Source organism: Alosa pseudoharengus, unplaced genomic scaffold (assembly GCF_046254945.1).
Source record: "Alosa pseudoharengus isolate Yale_2024_CS ecotype anadromous, Long Island Sound unplaced genomic scaffold, YU_APseudo_1.1 YU_APseudo_1.1_scf_1, whole genome shotgun sequence".
In the NCBI taxonomy this organism is placed as follows: domain Eukaryota; kingdom Metazoa; phylum Chordata; class Actinopteri; order Clupeiformes; family Clupeidae; genus Alosa; species Alosa pseudoharengus.
This window is the reverse complement of record NW_027468564.1, coordinates 7766497-7784036: the sequence shown is the minus strand read 5'-3', so window position 1 is coordinate 7784036 and position 17540 is coordinate 7766497. Positions and strand designations below refer to the sequence as shown.

The window sequence follows — 17540 nt, the reverse complement described above, 5'->3', positions numbered from 1 at the left end:
TCTGAACACTGATATGGCCTTTCCCCAGAGTGATATCTCTGATGGACAGTGAGCTCTCCTTTGGTGCTGAAACTCTTTCCACAATCTGAACACTGATATGGCTTTTCTCCCGTATGGATTTTCTGGTGTGACTTCAGAGTACACATCTGAGAAAAAGTCTTTCCACACTCTGAGCACTGATATGGCTTTTCCCCAGTATGGATTTTCTGGTGTCTCTTGAGATGACACACCTGAGTGAAAGTCTTTCCACACTCGGTACAATAATATGACTTTCCTTTGGAATGTGTTCTCTTATTTGTGTTGATATCTGAACCAGCAACGGTACTCTCTCCAGCTGTGATCATTTGGACAGTTCCTGTAATTGAAGAAAATTGTTTAACATATAATCTCTCTTTCTTCTCCTACAGCAATGAAGATGTTTATATTTGTCCAGCTTGTGATTTGTGGTAAAATGATCAGCTAGAATATGATATGTGAGTGTCAACACAGACACAGATACATGAAGTCAAAGGCAGAAGACAAACAACACATGTCTTGCAATGATGAAACAAATCATGTGCAATGATGTAAATATTCACATGAAATCTAATATAAAAAATGAAGAATAAGTCATCATGCATTCAGGTTTTACTAATACAAACTTTTAAGTATCTTACTTGTAGTAGAGGAGTCATCATGGTTATAATTTTCTCCAGAATCAGAATCGTTTTCCTCTTTAATTTCCACTGATGTGAACTCCTCTTCTCTGCAGGTTGATGATGTTTCTGTCTCTGTCTTAAAGTTATGTTCCAGTACAGTCTTATCTTCCAATTTACTGGCCAAAATATGTTCACGGAGGAAATCATCAAAGTCTTCTTCTTTGATCTCCTTCACTGGTATTAGTGGTTCTGTCATTTCAAGCTGAAGTTCTGCTGTGCCAAAGAAATCCTCTTGAACTTTCCTTCAATTTAAAGTAACAAAATGTATGTATCAAACCAAATGAATAGTATAGTTGTCCTGTTGATAACATAACACACTGTAGGCTACTTCCACAGCATCTCTGACAACCAGACCTTTATCTGACCTGTTGGCATCCTGGACTCAATCTTACCCAATCACCTGCAAGAATACAGCATTTGCTATGCAAATGATAATGGCAAAGGATCATGAAAAAGGTGGCTTGTCCATGGATCAACCTTCACAAAGTTCACAAAAGAAAGTATGTGGGGTGGAGGTGTGAACTGATTGGTGATGGGGGTAGGAGACTGCATGTGGGGGTGGAGGTGTGAACTGTTTGGTGATGGGGCTAGGAGACTGCAGGTGGGGGTGGAGGTGTGAACTGGTTGGTGATGGGGGTAGGAGACTGCAGATGGGGGTGGGCTGCAATTGTGTAAACTGAGCATATCACAACAAAACAATTCAACCTTTTCTACTCTGTTCTAAGATTGTATTTGTGGTATGGCTTTGATGTTGTTTTGGTAACACTCCATAATAAGGTGCCATAATAAATAGCAAACTAGTAATTACCAAACCCTTTGTTAATATTTGTTAATTGTTACTAAAATATCTATTTGGCACAAGTTATTAGTTTTTTCATCATTAATTCAATATTAGTTGTTTGCATAAAATCTGTATGTTAATATTTTAACAAATCTATTAACTAATATTGTATTAATATTTGTTAATAGTTAACTAAATGTATTTTTGGCACTAATTAACAGTTATTTCTTACATCATTTAAATGTTAACTGTTTATTTACAAACTATATACTAATATAAAAGTTAATGACATATTATTATTTATCTAGCTTTTCTGATTAGCTTTGTGGAGAATTTATGGAATTTATGGTTTATGGCTTTATGGTCTTGTGGGGTGTATAAGGCACACCTCTTCTTCCACTTCATCCTTATTGGATACCTTTGTGGTTGGCTGTCCTGTAATTGGTGACCCTGTCTAGTGCTTGAATTTGGTGAAATTCAGGGGAGGGGTGTGGGTGTAACAGAGTTAGAAATATAGTTTAGTGTTTGTATGTGATTTTCGCCGTAATTAAGCAGCTTTTTTGAGATTGGTGTTTTGGAGCCCCCTTTGGAGAAACGCTATACTGCAGCTCTGCTGCGTTTTGTCCTTGTATTGTTGCCATAGCTGATCAGAAGCGGTATGCTTTGCATTGGGTAGGTTGACTGTATAAAGCACTCTCCACTTTGTTTTAATTTTGTAACTGTAAAATGTTGTTTACGTTAAAAACTTCGATATACCACCTGTATTATATTACTTTACATGTATTGTTAGGATTTGGTAGCAATTCTAGCAACTTAGAGAACGTTTATTAATGTTTTCATTATGACCACGAGTTCATACACACGAGTCTAACGTGACTAGCTGTAAACTCCGCTAGCAACTTTCCATGCATTCAGTGTAGTTTAGCTTAGTGCTCATGGAAAGTGCATTTCAGTCTAGCAGGAAATTAATGTACATTTAGTTTAGCATTATGTTTATGCATTACCTCCGTATGGTCTACGTCTGAGTGTTTAGTGAGTCTCAGAATATTAATAAACTCGTTCTGTGCACCTGAACATTCCATGTTGCACGTCGCCCTTGCTAGTAGGGCTGACAGTGATGGTAGCCTATAGGAATCATGCATGTAATAAAGCCCATTCAACTACTTCTTTTTATTTTGCTTGTGCAGATGCTGTTTTATGTATGCCAGTGTCTGAAGGCATGTTTTGTTTGAACTTTTCCTAAAGGAATAAAAGTGATAAGCCAGTTTTGGTCTCAGTTCCTTCACTGTCTGACTAATAGTTATATATTACTAATATATTAATAAAGCTTAACCAACTTTATTATAAGGGTCCCCCATACTGATAGTTATATATTACTAATATATTAATTAAGCTTAACCAACTTTATTATAAGGGTCCCCCATACTGATAGTTATATATTACTAATATATTAATTAAGCTTAACCAACTTTATTATAAGGGTCCCCCATACTGATAGTTATATATTACTAATATATTAATTAAGCTTAACCAACTTTATTATAAGGGTCCCCCATACTGATAGTTATATATTACTAATATATTAATTAAGCTCAACCAACTTTATTATAAGGGGCCCCACACTTATAGCTATATACTACTAATATATTAATGAAGCTTAACCAACTTTATTGCAAGCGTTTCTGGCGCTGACAAGAGTGGCGGCATGTCAAGGTAGCTCCGTGTTTTTTTCTTGAATTTCCCCTTCGGGATCAATAAAGTATCTATCTGTCTATCTATTGTAAGGGTCCTATGGGGAGTGGTTCATATTGGGATAGGCAGAAGCACAGTTTAATATCAATTAGTTAAATAATAATAAGTCATTAACTTTTCTATTAACATATAGTTTGTAAATAAACATTTAACATTTAAATGATGTAAGAAATAACTGTTAATTAGTGCCAAAAATACATTTAGTTAACTATTAACACATATTAATACAATATTAGTTAATAGATTTGCTAAAACATTAACATACATTTTTATTTGCAAACAACAAATATTTAATTGATGATGAAAAAACTATTAACTTGTGCCAAATAGATATGTTAGTAACAATTAACAAATATTAACAAAGGGTTAGGTAATTACTAGTTTGCTATTTATTATGGCACCTTATTATGGAGTGTTACCGATGTTTTTTCTCTATTGAAACTGCTCTTCAATGGGTTCTGGGCCACTTTGTTTCTGGTGGACCCAGGTGTGTTTGAAGCTGCCGCTATTGTTAAATGTAATTCGTGTCTACACAGACCCAGTTGGGTGTTGCACCTAGTGAATCAGCACGTCGCGATAAAGAAGGATTTATGCGAGTTACAATTGTTATTGTTGGGCAGACAAGATATTAAGTGTCGGAGTGAAGATGTTAGGAGCAGAATATAACAGAAGATGCCCTTACAACACAGTTATTGCACCTTTTAAATTCTTACGGGGATGAAGAAGTGCTATATGCTATAATGTATATATAATGCTATAATGATGCCGACCCGAAAAAAGTGGCCAAATGCGGCCAAAAATGTTGTCCATGTTAATCAGAAGCCAACATCTCACATTCCTGCTTGGGATCAGGGTTAGTTGGGTTCTGGACATGTTAATTGTGATCAAATGTCTTGTTCCCAACTTTTACTATGCAATGCCTCTAGAGCCATATACAAGGACTTTTCCTTGAAATAGCTCTTGTCTAAAATAAAGATTTGTAATATATAAAATATTTATGTTGATTCAAAAGTATATAACAACATTAGATAATAGTATATATATATATATACATCAGATTTGTAATATATAAAATATTTATGTTGATTCAAAAGTATATAACAACATTAGATAATAGTATATATATATATATATATATATATATATATATATATATATATATATATATATATATATATATATATATATATATTATATATATATATATATATATATATATATATATATATATATATATTATATATATATATATGATTTTGGATTTATAATAGATTATTTTTTTGCTACAAAACTATTAAACATGAAATGAACACAGAAAGGGGTTAAGGGGACAGGTTCAATGAGAAAGGATTACCTATACAAGACATGTTGTTCCAAAACACCTGTCAAGGATTTAGAAATATCTCATAAACATTGTTATATATGGCTCTTCATAATGCTGCAGAATGCTCATTTACTTGAGTGGGCCTTCCCAATTTTCACTGGTCTGATATTTCTTGATAACAGACTGTTGCTAAGTATAACATAACGCATCAAGGAAAAATAATTGTGTGCTTCTTATTCACGTCTTTCATATAATTCCTCAAGTATTGGAATTTCATTCAAAAGTGTAAAGCAGACAGTTGATCAGCTGTGTTCTAAAGAATGTTCAGTGTGTGTTGCAAACTATTTGTTTCTCAGCAAAAGCCACGATGAAACAGTGACAAAAATATGTAAGCTAAAGAGTGATGTCGTGGGGAGTTTATTTTTTTGGCAAGTAGCCGTGTAAAAAGAGGATAATGTATTAGAACACTGGTCACTATCAGGGGAAATTGATCCCTTCAGGGCAAAACTTACAAGTCAGAACTACATGAGAATGAAACCATAATGAATTTGGGGCTATGCACATTATCAAATGGTGGGAAATGTTCCTCTCCACCTCATATGATGAGCACACATGAAGAAAATACAACTCACATCATTTGAAAATATTTATGTTTGTTCCAAACACCAGCTTTTATTTTTAGCACTTATCTCACACACAGCAACAAACTCGTAACCAAATAGGAAGTCACCATCAAACATTTTACTATTAGCATGCAGGTCAAGACAGAACAGAAACATGAAAGTGTAGTAAACTGCTTTGGGCTTCCCCCACTATGGCTCCTTGTGTCTTTGTCTCTGGTACAGTATGGTACGGTATGTTTTAGTTTATCTTGAAAATCATATCACAGGTAACACAGTAATAAACTCCCACTTTCCCCTGACCCTCCTAGGAATGCATACGTATGATACAGAAATGCGCAATTTGACACAGCTCGGCTCGGCTGAAGTGGGCACAAAAGCGTTAGTGCGTCTGGCCCTAAGAACACTGGTGTTCATTTTTACCTCTTATGGATCATTTTATGACGGCTGAAAGAACACTCGTGTCTGAAACTCTTCCCACATGTGGGGCATATGTACGGCTTTTCCCCAGTATGGATCCTCTGGTGTATCTTGAGATGACACAACTCAGTAAAAGTCTTTCCACACTCTGAGCACTGATATGGTTTTTCTCCAGTGTGTGTTCTCTGATGGACAGTAAGCTGCATGTTGGTTATGAAACTCTTCCCACATGAAGCACACTGATATGGCTTTTCCCCAGTATGGATCCTCTGGTGGATCTTGAGATTACACACCTGAGTGAAAGTCTTTCCACACTCTGAACACTGATATGGCTTTTCCCCAGTATGGATCCTCTGGTGGATCTTGAGATTACACACCTGAGTGAAAGTCTTTCCACACTCTGAACACTGATATGGCTTTTCTGCAGTATGTGTTTTCATGTGGATAGTGACCTCAGTGCTGGTTCTGAAACTCTTCCCACATGCACTGCACTGATGTGGCTTTTCCCCAGTATGGATTTTCTGGTGTGCCTTGAGAATATCCAAACGAGTAAAAGTCTTTCCACAATCTGAACACTGATAAGGCTTTTCTCCCGTGTGGATTTTCTGGTGTGACTTCAGAGTACACATCTGAGCAAAAGTCTTTCCACACTCTGAACACTGATATGGCCTTTCCCCAGAGTGATATCTCTGATGGACAGTGAGCTCTCCTTTGGTGCTGAAACTCTTTCCACAATCTGAACACTGATATGGCTTTTCTCCCGTATGGATTTTCTGGTGTGACTTCAGAGTACACATCTGAGAAAAAGTCTTTCCACACTCTAAGCACTGATATGGCTTTTCCCCAGTATGGATTCTCTGGTGTCTCTTGAGATGACACACCTGAGTGAAAGTCTTTCCACACTCGGTACAATAATATGACTTTCCTTTGGAATGTGTTCTCTTATGGACAGTAAGCTGCATGTTGGTTATGAAACTCTTCCCACATGAAGCACACTGATATGGCTTTTCCCCAGTATGGATCCTCTGGTGGATCTTGAGATTACACACCTGAGTGAAAGTCTTTCCACACTCTGAACACTGATATGGCTTTTCCCCAGTATGGATCCTCTGGTGGATCTTGAGATTACACACCTGAGTGAAAGTCTTTCCACACTCTGAACACTGATATGGCTTTTCTGCAGTATGTGTTCTCATGTGGATAGTGACCTCAGTGCTGGTTCTGAAACTCTTCCCACATGCACTGCACTGATGTGGTTTTTCCCCAGTATGGATTTTCTGGTGTGCCTTGAGAATATCCAAACGAGTAAAAGTCTTTCCACAATCTGAACACTGATAAGGCTTTTCTCCCGTGTGGATTTTCTGGTGTGACTTCAGAGTACACATCTGAGCAAAAGTCTTTCCACACTCTGAACACTGATATGGCCTTTCCCCAGAGTGATATCTCTGATGGACAGTGAGCTCTCCTTTGGTGCTGAAACTCTTTCCACAATCTGAACACTGATATGGCTTTTCTCCCGTATGGATTTTCTGGTGTGACTTCAGAGTACACATCTGAGAAAAAGTCTTTCCACACTCTAAGCACTGATATGGCTTTTCCCCAGTATGGATTCTCTGGTGTCTCTTGAGATGACACACCTGAGTGAAAGTCTTTCCACACTCGGTACAATAATATGACTTTCCTTTGGAATGTGTTCTCTTATTTGTGTTGATATCTGAACCAGCAACGGTACTCTCTCCAGCTGTGATCATTTGGACAGTTCCTGTAATTGAAGAAAATTGTTTAACATATAATCTCTCTTTCTTCTCCTACAGCAATGAAGATGTTTATATTTGTCCAGCTTGTGATTTGTGGTAAAATGGTCAGCTAGAATATGTTTTGTGAGTGTCAACACAGGCACAGATACATGAAGTCAAAGGCAGAAGACAAACAACAAATGTCTTGCAATGATGAAACAAATCATGTGCAATGATTTAAGTATTCACATGAAATCTAATATAAAAAATGAAGAATAAGTCATCAAGCATTCAGGTTTTACTAATACAAACTTTTAAGTATCTTACTTGTAGTAGAGGAGTCATCATGGTCATAATTTTCTCCAGAATCAGAATCATTTTCCTCTTTAATTTCCACTGGTGTGAACTCCTCTTCTCTGCAGGTTGATGATGCTTGTATCTCAATCTTAAAGTCATGTTCCAGTACAGTCGTATATTCCAATTTACTGGCCAAAATATGTTCACGGAGGAAATCATCAAAGTCTTCTTCTTTGATCTCCTTCACTGGTATTAGTGGTTCTGTCATTTCAGACTTAAGTTCTGCTGTGCTAAGGAAATCCTCTCAAACTTCAGTATAGTTGTCCTGTTGATAATACACACTGTACTTCCACAGCACCCTGTGACATCCACCCTCTGCTATAGGACCTTTATCTGACCTGTTGCCATCCTGGAGTCCTTTTTACCCAATCAGCTGCAAGAATACAGCATTTGCAATGCAAATGATAAGGACAAAGGATTATGGGTAAGACATGATCATGTGAATGCAATATGTAAATGTATAATGGTAGGTGGGCGTGGTCATGGGTCAATCTGCGTGAAGTCCACTAAGGAGGGAATGTGAGAGTGGGGTGGAGGTGTGAACTGGTTGGTAATGGGGGTAGGAGACTGCAGGTGGGGTGGAGGTGTGAACTGGTTGGTGATGGGGGTAGGAGACTGCAGGTGGGGTGGAGGTGTGAACTGGTGAGTGATGGGGGTAGGAGACTGCAGGTGGGGTGGAGGTGTGAACTGGTTGGTGATGGGGGTAGGAGACTGCAGGTGGGGGTGGAGTTGTGAACTGATTGGTGATGGGGGTAGGAGACTGCAGGTGGGGTGGAGGTGTGAACTGGTTGGTGATGGGGGTAGGAGACTGCAGGTGGGGGTGGGCTGCAATTGTGTAAACTGAGCATGCCACAACAAAAGAAAGATTGTATTTGTGGTATAGCTTGGATGTTATTCCACCACAGAAGCTGTGGTAGGTAAAACCTACATGACTACAGTACACTAATACAACCTCAATTTTAAAACACCAATGGACTTTTGCATGAAAGCCTCTCAATGCAAGGCAAGGCAGGCAAATTTGTTCATATAACACATTTTATACCGCAAGGCAACCCAATGTGCTTCACAAAAAAATAATAAAACCATAGAAATAGATAGATACTTTATTGATCCCCAGGGGAAATTCAAGAAATATATTACATAGAAACATTCATTTCAAAATAAATTAAGGCCTTTGTGTCCAGAATGGTGGCAATTTTTATTCTATCTTCATGTTTACTAAAAAATAATTACCTCGGTTCTTATTGTTGAGCTGGAGGAAGTTATGGGACATCCAATTGTTTTCCAAAAACAAATATTTATGTTTTTTCCAAACACCAGCTTTTTCAGCACTTATCTCACACACAGGAACAAACTCGTAACCAAATAGGAAGTCACCATCAAATATTTTACTATTAGCATGCAGGTCAAGAAAGAACAGAAACATGAACGTGTAGTAAACTGCTTTGGCTTTTCCCCACTATGGCTCCTTGTGGGTTGTCTTTGGTATGTACAGTATGGTACGGTTTGTTTTAGTTTTTCTTGAAAATCTTATCACAGGTAGCACAGTAATAAACTCCCACTTTCCCCTGACCCTCCGAGGAATACATTGAAAACTACCAAGAAGTTCACAATAAAAAAAATACATACAGGTAAAGACAGCACAGAAAAACCATTAGACTGAATCAATGTTTTTTTTTTATTACACCTATGAGGTGCCTAATCAATGTGTAATGGATACATACCTGCATTTATGAACATTTTCACTAAATGAAATCTGGAAGCCCCTCACACCATTCTAATTCTAGAAGCTGTTCAGTGACAATTGTACAATTGTATGTCCCAGATCAATAAAAGTTTTTCAAGTCATAAAATTATGGGTTTTCTGGTGCCACTTGAGATGAGGTACCAGAGTAAAAGTCATACCACACTCTGAGCACTGATGAGACTTTAGAGTATGGACTCTCTGCTGAGTCTTGAGAGAACCCAGTTCACGGAAGGACGCCCCACATGTATCACACAGATGTGGCTTTTCTTCTGTATGGATCCTCTGATGGAGAGGACATGGGGAACAGCAAAAGCGAACAAACGGGTGGCACAAAGTCAATCAGACCCTGCAGGATCCTGACAATATGATCCATATCGGGTAGTTGTATAAGTGTACAGAGTGTGGAAAGACCTATTGTAGGTAATCTGAAGAGACACCAGAAGTTCTATACTGGGGAAAAGCCAGATGAGTGTACTCATCTAGGGAGGGGGGGGGGGGGGTATTTGTTTCTCTAAATACCCGGCATCCATACTGGGGATAATAGCCATATCAATGTTCTATGTGAAAGGGCTTTTACTAGTGTGAGTAATCTCAAAAGACACCAGATGGTCCATACTGTATCTTTAGCCAAAAGTCACCAAGAGAGGGGAAAAAGCTTAATTTGTTTAGAACACTCTGATGCTGTTTTTTATGCAGTTAAAATAAACTGCTAATTTTGGAACACAAATAAAGTTTTTTTTAATCAAGTGAAATGTCCTTTTAGATTATTTTGTGAGTTTAATGTAAGCTCTATTCTACAACCATAAAAAGTTGGGACGTGCAAAATGTGAATAAAGCTTTTTAAATCAAGTTAATTGTGTTTATAGTTTATTTTGTGCTCCTAATGTAGGGTGCATTTTACTATATGACAGTGTAAAGATTCCCACTGAGCAAGACCCTCCAATATCATCCACATGTAGGTGATAGGAAAGGAAAATCTAATTTTTGCATCCATACTCCAATACAAAATATGTTTTTTTTATTTCCATATAGTATATGTACATGTTTCTGGGGTATTTCTAAATCTTTTATAGGTATTTTGGACTAGCCAATGTGTTCAGGCCTATTTTTAAATAACAAAAACTACTACCTACACATAGGCAGTAAAGCCACTACCACTATCACTGGCAGGAAATAGTGCACTCTTCTGCCTCAACCTTAGGCAGGAAAACCCTCTACCTCCATCACAGGTAGGAAAACTGTGTACACAACCACTACCTCTCTAATGGGTAGGACAGGCCTTCCCTATTTTACCAACTTAAAAAGTGTAAAATCAGGGACTCACCACCAAGTTGTCTGTGACTACCAAATCCGGTCATTACCATATCCGAGACACAGGAGGATTTCCTCTGGCCAGGCTGGGTGCCGCAGAGCAGTGTTTGTTGCCGATGACGGCCTTCTACCAAGATCACAAAGAGATCTCCCTCCAGTCGACATGGTTGGGGTCCTGCGCCATTGGTCCTCCTCACTGTGCCTCAGTGATAGGTAATCCCATCCTCGTCGCCATTTATGTGGTCAAAATTACTCCAAGACAACTTGTGTGAGACTGCAGCTTTATTTTCGATACTGGGAGCATGTTGCCCACATATCTGTGATTGAAACCGTTACACAGACAATGCTCTTGGGTCAGGTGGACCCACCACATTATTAGGCTTTAATACTAATACAGCCATAACAATTTATGTAAATAATTAACAAACAATCAATCAATCAATCAATCAATCAAATCAATTACCAATGATATAGACATCATTTATGGTTCATATTTGTCATTTACCACTGTTAGATCGCATTTATGGTGTTAAGGGTATAAGACCTACAAAAATATGAAATTTTTAAAAGCATTAAGAAAGAGGCTCTAAACGAACCAGCTATGCAAATGAGAATGATTAGGATAATGGGAAGGAACCCTATTCACACAGCTGATGGTCCTCAGGGGGCCCAGGTCAGGCATTAAAAAAACTTCACAGAGAAGGGTGGAGGTGTGAACTGAAATGTGTGTGTGTGTGTGTGTGTGTGTGTGTGTGTTTGTTTTATGCAGCATTCATACCTTCATGTGTAAATATATTCCTACATGTCTATATTCCAAGTAAGTAAGTCACTGCATTTTAACTTGGTTCCAAAAAATTGTTCCAAAAATCAGCTGTTATTTTCAAAACTAATTTCATTAGAGAAAAGGAACAGACTCAAAACAATAACAAACTACAATATAAAAAATACATGCAGGTAAAGACAGCACAGAAAAATCCATTAAACTGAACCAATGTTTTTTTTAATACACCTATGAGGTACCTAACCAATGTCTAATGGATAAATACCTGCATTTATGAACATTTTTTCTAAATGGAATCTGGAATCACAGCCCCTCCCACCATTCTAATCCTAGAAGCTGTTCAGTGACGATTGTATCATGTGTCTCAGGTGAATAAAAGTCTTTCAAGTCATAAAATTATGGGTTTTCTGGTGCCACTTGAGATGTGCTACCAGAGTAAAAGTCATACCACACTCTGAACACTGATGAGACTTTAGAGTATGGACTCTTTGGTGTCTCTTGAGAGTACCCAGTTGAAGGAAGGACTTCCCACATGTAGAACAAATATATGGCTTTTCCCCAGTATGGATCCTCTGGTGTATCTTAAGATAGCCCATCTGAGTAAAAGTCTTTCCACAATCTGGACATTGACATGCCTTTTCTCCTGTATGGGTTGTCTTGTGTTTATTGAAACTATCGCAGGTGCTAAAAGTCTTTCCACACTCTGATACACTGATATGGCTTTTCTCCTGTATGTGTTCTCTTATGGATAGTAACCTCTCTGCTGCTTCTGAAACTCTTATCACACTCTGAACACTGATATGGCTTTTCCCCAGTATGGATCCTCTGGTGTCTCTTAAATTGTGTCACCTGAGTAAAAGTCTTTCCACACTCGGTACAATAATATAACTTTCCTTTGGAATGTGTTCTCTTATTTGTGTTGAGATCAGAACCAGCATTGGAACTCTCTCCAGTTGTGATCATTTGGACAGCTTCTGTAATATAATAATAATAATAATAATTAAGACATATAATATCTCTTTCTTCTTCTACAGCAATGAAGATGTTTAATACAAAGAATAAGTACCATTCAGGTTTTACTTAATAGGAATATGTGAAGGCACAGATACATGAAGTCAAAAGCAGAAGACAAACAACAAATGTCTTGCAATGATGAAACAAATCATGTGCAATGATTTAAGTATTCACATGAAATCTAATATAAAAAAACGAAGAATAAGACATGAACCATCCAGGTTTTACTAATACAAACTTTTAAGTATCTTACTTGTAGTAGAGGAGTCATCATGGTCATCATTTTCTCCAGAATCAGAATCATTTTCCGCTTTTATTTCCCCTGCTGAGCTTTCTTCTTCTCTGCAGGTTGATGATGTCTGTGTCTCTATCTTAAAGTCATGTTCCAATACAGTTCTATCTTCCAATTTACTGGCCAAAATGTGTTCATGGAGGAAATCATCAAATTCTTCTTCTTTGATCTTCTTCACTGGTATTAGTGGTTCCGCCATTTCAGACTGAAGTTCTGCTGAGCTTTCTTCTTCTCTGCAGGATGATGATACCTGTGTCTCTGTCTTAGAGTTATGTTCCAATACAGTTTTATCTTCCAATTTACTGGCCAAAATATGTTCACGGAGGAAATCATCAAAGTCTTCTGTGATCTTCTTCTTCACTGGTATAAGTGGTTTTGCCATTTCAGACTGAAGTTCTGCTGAGCTTTCTTCTTCTCTGCAGGATGGTGATACCTGTGTCTCTGTCTTAGAGTTATGTTCCAATACAGTTTTATCTGCCAATTCACTGGCCAAAATATGTTCACGGAGGAAATCATCAAAGTCTTCTTTGATCTCCTTCTTCACTGGTATTAGTGGTTTTGCCCTTTCAGACTGAAGTTCTGCTGAGCTTTCTTCTTCTCTGCAGGATGATGATACCTGTGTCTCTGTCTTAGAGTTATGTTCCAATACAGTTTTATCTTCCAATTTATTGGCCAAAATGTGTTCACGGAGGAAATCATCAAAGTCTTCTTCTTTGATCTCCTTCTTCACTGGTATTAGTGTTTTTTCCATTTCAGACTTCTGCTGTGCCAAAGAAATCCTCTCAAATTTCCTTCAGTTTAAAGTAGCAAAATCTATGTATCTGACCAAAGAACAGTATATTTGTCCTGTTGATAACATAAACACTATACACTGTACTTCCACAGCAACAACCATTCTCTGCTACAAGACCTTTAACTGACTTGTTGGCATCCTGGAGTCCATTTTACCCAATCAGCTGCAAGAATACAGTGCAAATGATGATATGCAAATGATAATGACAAAGGATTATGCGTAGGACGATTCCATGTGAATACAATATGTAAATATCTGATGGTCCTCAGGTGGACTTGTCCATCAACCTTCACAAATTTTACAAAAGAAAGTATGTGGGGGTGGAGTTGTGAACTGATTGGTGATGGAGGTAGGAGACTGCAGGTGGGGTGGACTGGTTGGTGATGGGGGTAGGAGACTGCAGGTGGGGGTGGAGGTGTGAACTGGTTGGTGATGGGAGTGAAAATGAATGAAGCAGACATAAACACATGATGAGGTTCTCAAGAAAGACCCCACAGAAGACAAGAAAAACACAATCAAAAAATGATTGAAACCATTACTGGAAAGCAACAAAATCGATAAGCAGTCATACAAGCACCTCATACCCAGTGTTGGGAGTAATGCATTAAAAAAGTAATGTAATTACAGTAATGCATTGCTTTTTGCTGTAATGCTGTAATGTAAGGCATTACCAATACAATTTCAGTAATATTTTACTCTGTACAATTCTCAGTAACTGAAGTTACTTTGCTTTTTAATCCAAAATTGAGAAATGCTCAATTGGCACCAGAGAAGATTATCCAAGAATTAAAAAAGTAATCTATGCTGGTCCTGGAATATGATTGCCTTGTTTAGATGACTTTAGAAAGGGAATTTGAGTTATCTATGCCATTCATGCAACAGATCTAACATGGTTAGGCTATACTTCTCATTTCATCAGCGAGAATAACTAAAATGTTGCTTTTATAGACAAAGATAGATCGTAGCCATTATTCTCAAACTATTTGCATTAAGTCTACACCAATGTAAGTGGAAGGAAAGGGACCAACAATGATGAGAACCATTTAAAGTCAACATACAATTTCACTATGGTTATATTTTACTATATTAAGTTGTGAGTGACCTTTGGCCTTTGGGGCCTACATTGTCCCATAAGCCATAACTGCAACCATTATATTGTTCTTTTGTTAGCCTTAAGCCTAGCTCAGTCATTATGCCATACCACATCACCTCCTGCCGTGTAATGAGCTGCATTGAGCACATGAATATCTATTGAGAACACCAAATCCATATTTCCTGTTATTTTGGTGAAAGTAATGTAAACGTAGTGTAATACCTTACAATTCAAAGACAGTAATATTGCAATGTAACAAATTACTTTGAGATGACAGTAACAAGTAATAAATAATGCATTACGCTTTTGAAGTAACTTGCCCAACACTGCTCATACTAACAGCAAGAATAACACCCCGGAACACTGAAAATTCAAAAACCAGGAGCACCTTTACGCCCGATTGTGGACAGCATCGGGTCTGTAACATACAACCTATCAAAATCTCACACAGAAATAATAAAACCATTACTAGGCCAAACGAAACAACATTGCAAAAACTCTGGCAAAAGAACTTCAAAATAATAAAGTGTGTAAGGACGAAATATTAATATCACATGACGTTGTCTCACTCTTCATCAGAACACCAGTAGAAGCAACCCTGGAAATAGTACAGCAACACCTACAAAAGGACAAAAACCTTAAGAAACGCACAAATTTGACAGTACAAGACCTCAGTCAATTACTCCACTTCATCGCCACCTTAACTTATTTTCAGTTCTGCACAAAGATATACATGCAGAAAGAGGGATTCGCCATGGGAGATCCACTATCAGCCATAATGTGTGGCTTTTTCATGGAACACCTGGAGAAGGAAGCAATAACATCCGCACCGGAGAAGTACAGGCGATACATGGATGACATTTTGGAAAAGGTAAAGAGAGGACATACACAAGAACTTACAGATCACCTCAATTCCATTGACCACACCGGCAACATAAAGTTCACACATGAAGAAGAGATAGACAGGTCCATAGCTTTTTTGGCCATAAAAATCCACCACACGATTGAAGGAGACATCAAAATAAAAATCTATAGGAAACCGACGCACACAGATCGATCAATACCTACTTTGGACATCAGAGCATCCAGTTGCACATAAACTATCAGTTAGAACACTACAAGAACGGGCAGCTTTAACAATGGATCCCAAGGACAGGGCACAGGAGGAGCAACACATACAGAACGCATTGAAAACATGTCAGTATCCACAATGGGCAATACAGAGAGGCAGGCAACAGGTAAACTAGGAAACACAAACAGAGAAAAGGAAAAAACATAAGGGACACAAATGGGAGAGCAGAGGAGCTGTACAGCCGTACAGACCTTGAATTTCCCCTTGGGGCAGCCGTGGCCTACTGGTTAGCTTCAGACTTCTAACCGGAGGGTTGCTGGTTCGAACCCCAACCAGTAGGCATGGCTGAAGTGCCCTTGAGCAAGGCACCTAACCCCTCACTGCTCCCCGAGCACCGCTGTTGTTGCAGGCAGCTCACTGCGCCGGGATTAGTGTGTGCTTCACTTCACTGTGTGCTGAGTGTGTTTCACTAATTGGGATAAATGCAGAGACCAAATTTCAAAAGAGACTCAAAAGAGTATATAATATACAAAATATAAGAATTTTTATAATACGGTTTTTATATTTTAATTCTTTAAAAATCAAATTAAAATCAATGCTATAAAATCATGTACTAATAATACATGAAATGATGGCAGATCTGGATATCCTAGACTCTGCTGAAAAAAACAATATATAATATGTGTGTGTGGCACTTACAATGACCAGAATAAATCCTTATGAATAAAGGTAGTGAAAATGCCCTAAAACAGCTTAGGGTTCTAAGGGTTAAGGGACATCCCATTCTTAATCCATAGGGATTAATATGACGTCGGTCCACCCTTTGCAGCTATAACAGCTTCAACTCTTCTGGAAAGGCTTTTATGGGAATATTTGACCATTCTTCCAGAAGTGTATTTGTGAGGTCACACACTGAGGAGACAGGCTCTCAGTCTCCGCTCTCTATGTTTTTAGCTAATGCACTATATACAGCACTTTGGTCAGTGCAAATTGTGGTTAAATGAGTGCTCTATAAATAAACTTTACTTACTTACTTACTAACAGGCAAAGTAACACTCCCCTAACGTTAAACATAAAAAAAGCATTGTATTATGGTGGCATTGTTCTTTTTGCACAACGTTGCTACTTAGTTGTTTTTTGGTATTTTATTTGTATAACCATATAGTAACGGTTTTAGTTATGTGATTGAGAAGATGCAGCTAATGTTGCACTGACATCCAGGTCGCCAATGTCGCCAATGACATCCAGGTGCGCATGAATAATAATTCAAAACGTGTACCGTGTAATATGAGGGATAATGTATAGAACACTTGTCACTATCGGGAAATAGGTCCCTTCAGGGTGGAACTACATGAGAATGAAACCATAACGTGTTTGGCATTATGCACATTATCAAATGGTGGGAATTATCCACCTCACATGATGAGCACACATGAAGAAAATACAATTCACATCATTTGTTCCTAAAACCAGCTTTTATTTTCAGCACTTATCTCACACACAGGAACAAACTCGTAACCAGATAGGAAGTCAAAATCAAACATTTTACTATTAGCATGTAGGTCAAGACAGAACAGAAACATGAACGTGTAGTAAACTGCTTTGGGCTTCCCCCACTATGGCTCCTTGTGTCTTTGTCTCTGGTATGTACAGTATGGTACGGTATGTTTTAGTTTATCTTGAAAATCATATCACAGGTAGCACAGTAATAAACTCCCACTTTCCCCTGACCCTCCTAGGAATGCATAC

General features: G+C 38.0%; 1 pseudogene; it reads right to left on the bottom strand.

Annotated features, from left to right (window-relative positions):
- Positions 1–5594: 5594 nt before the first annotated feature.
- LOC143116791 (uncharacterized) overlaps positions 5595–17540 on the bottom strand; it is a 65097-nt pseudogene continuing 53151 nt past the window's right edge.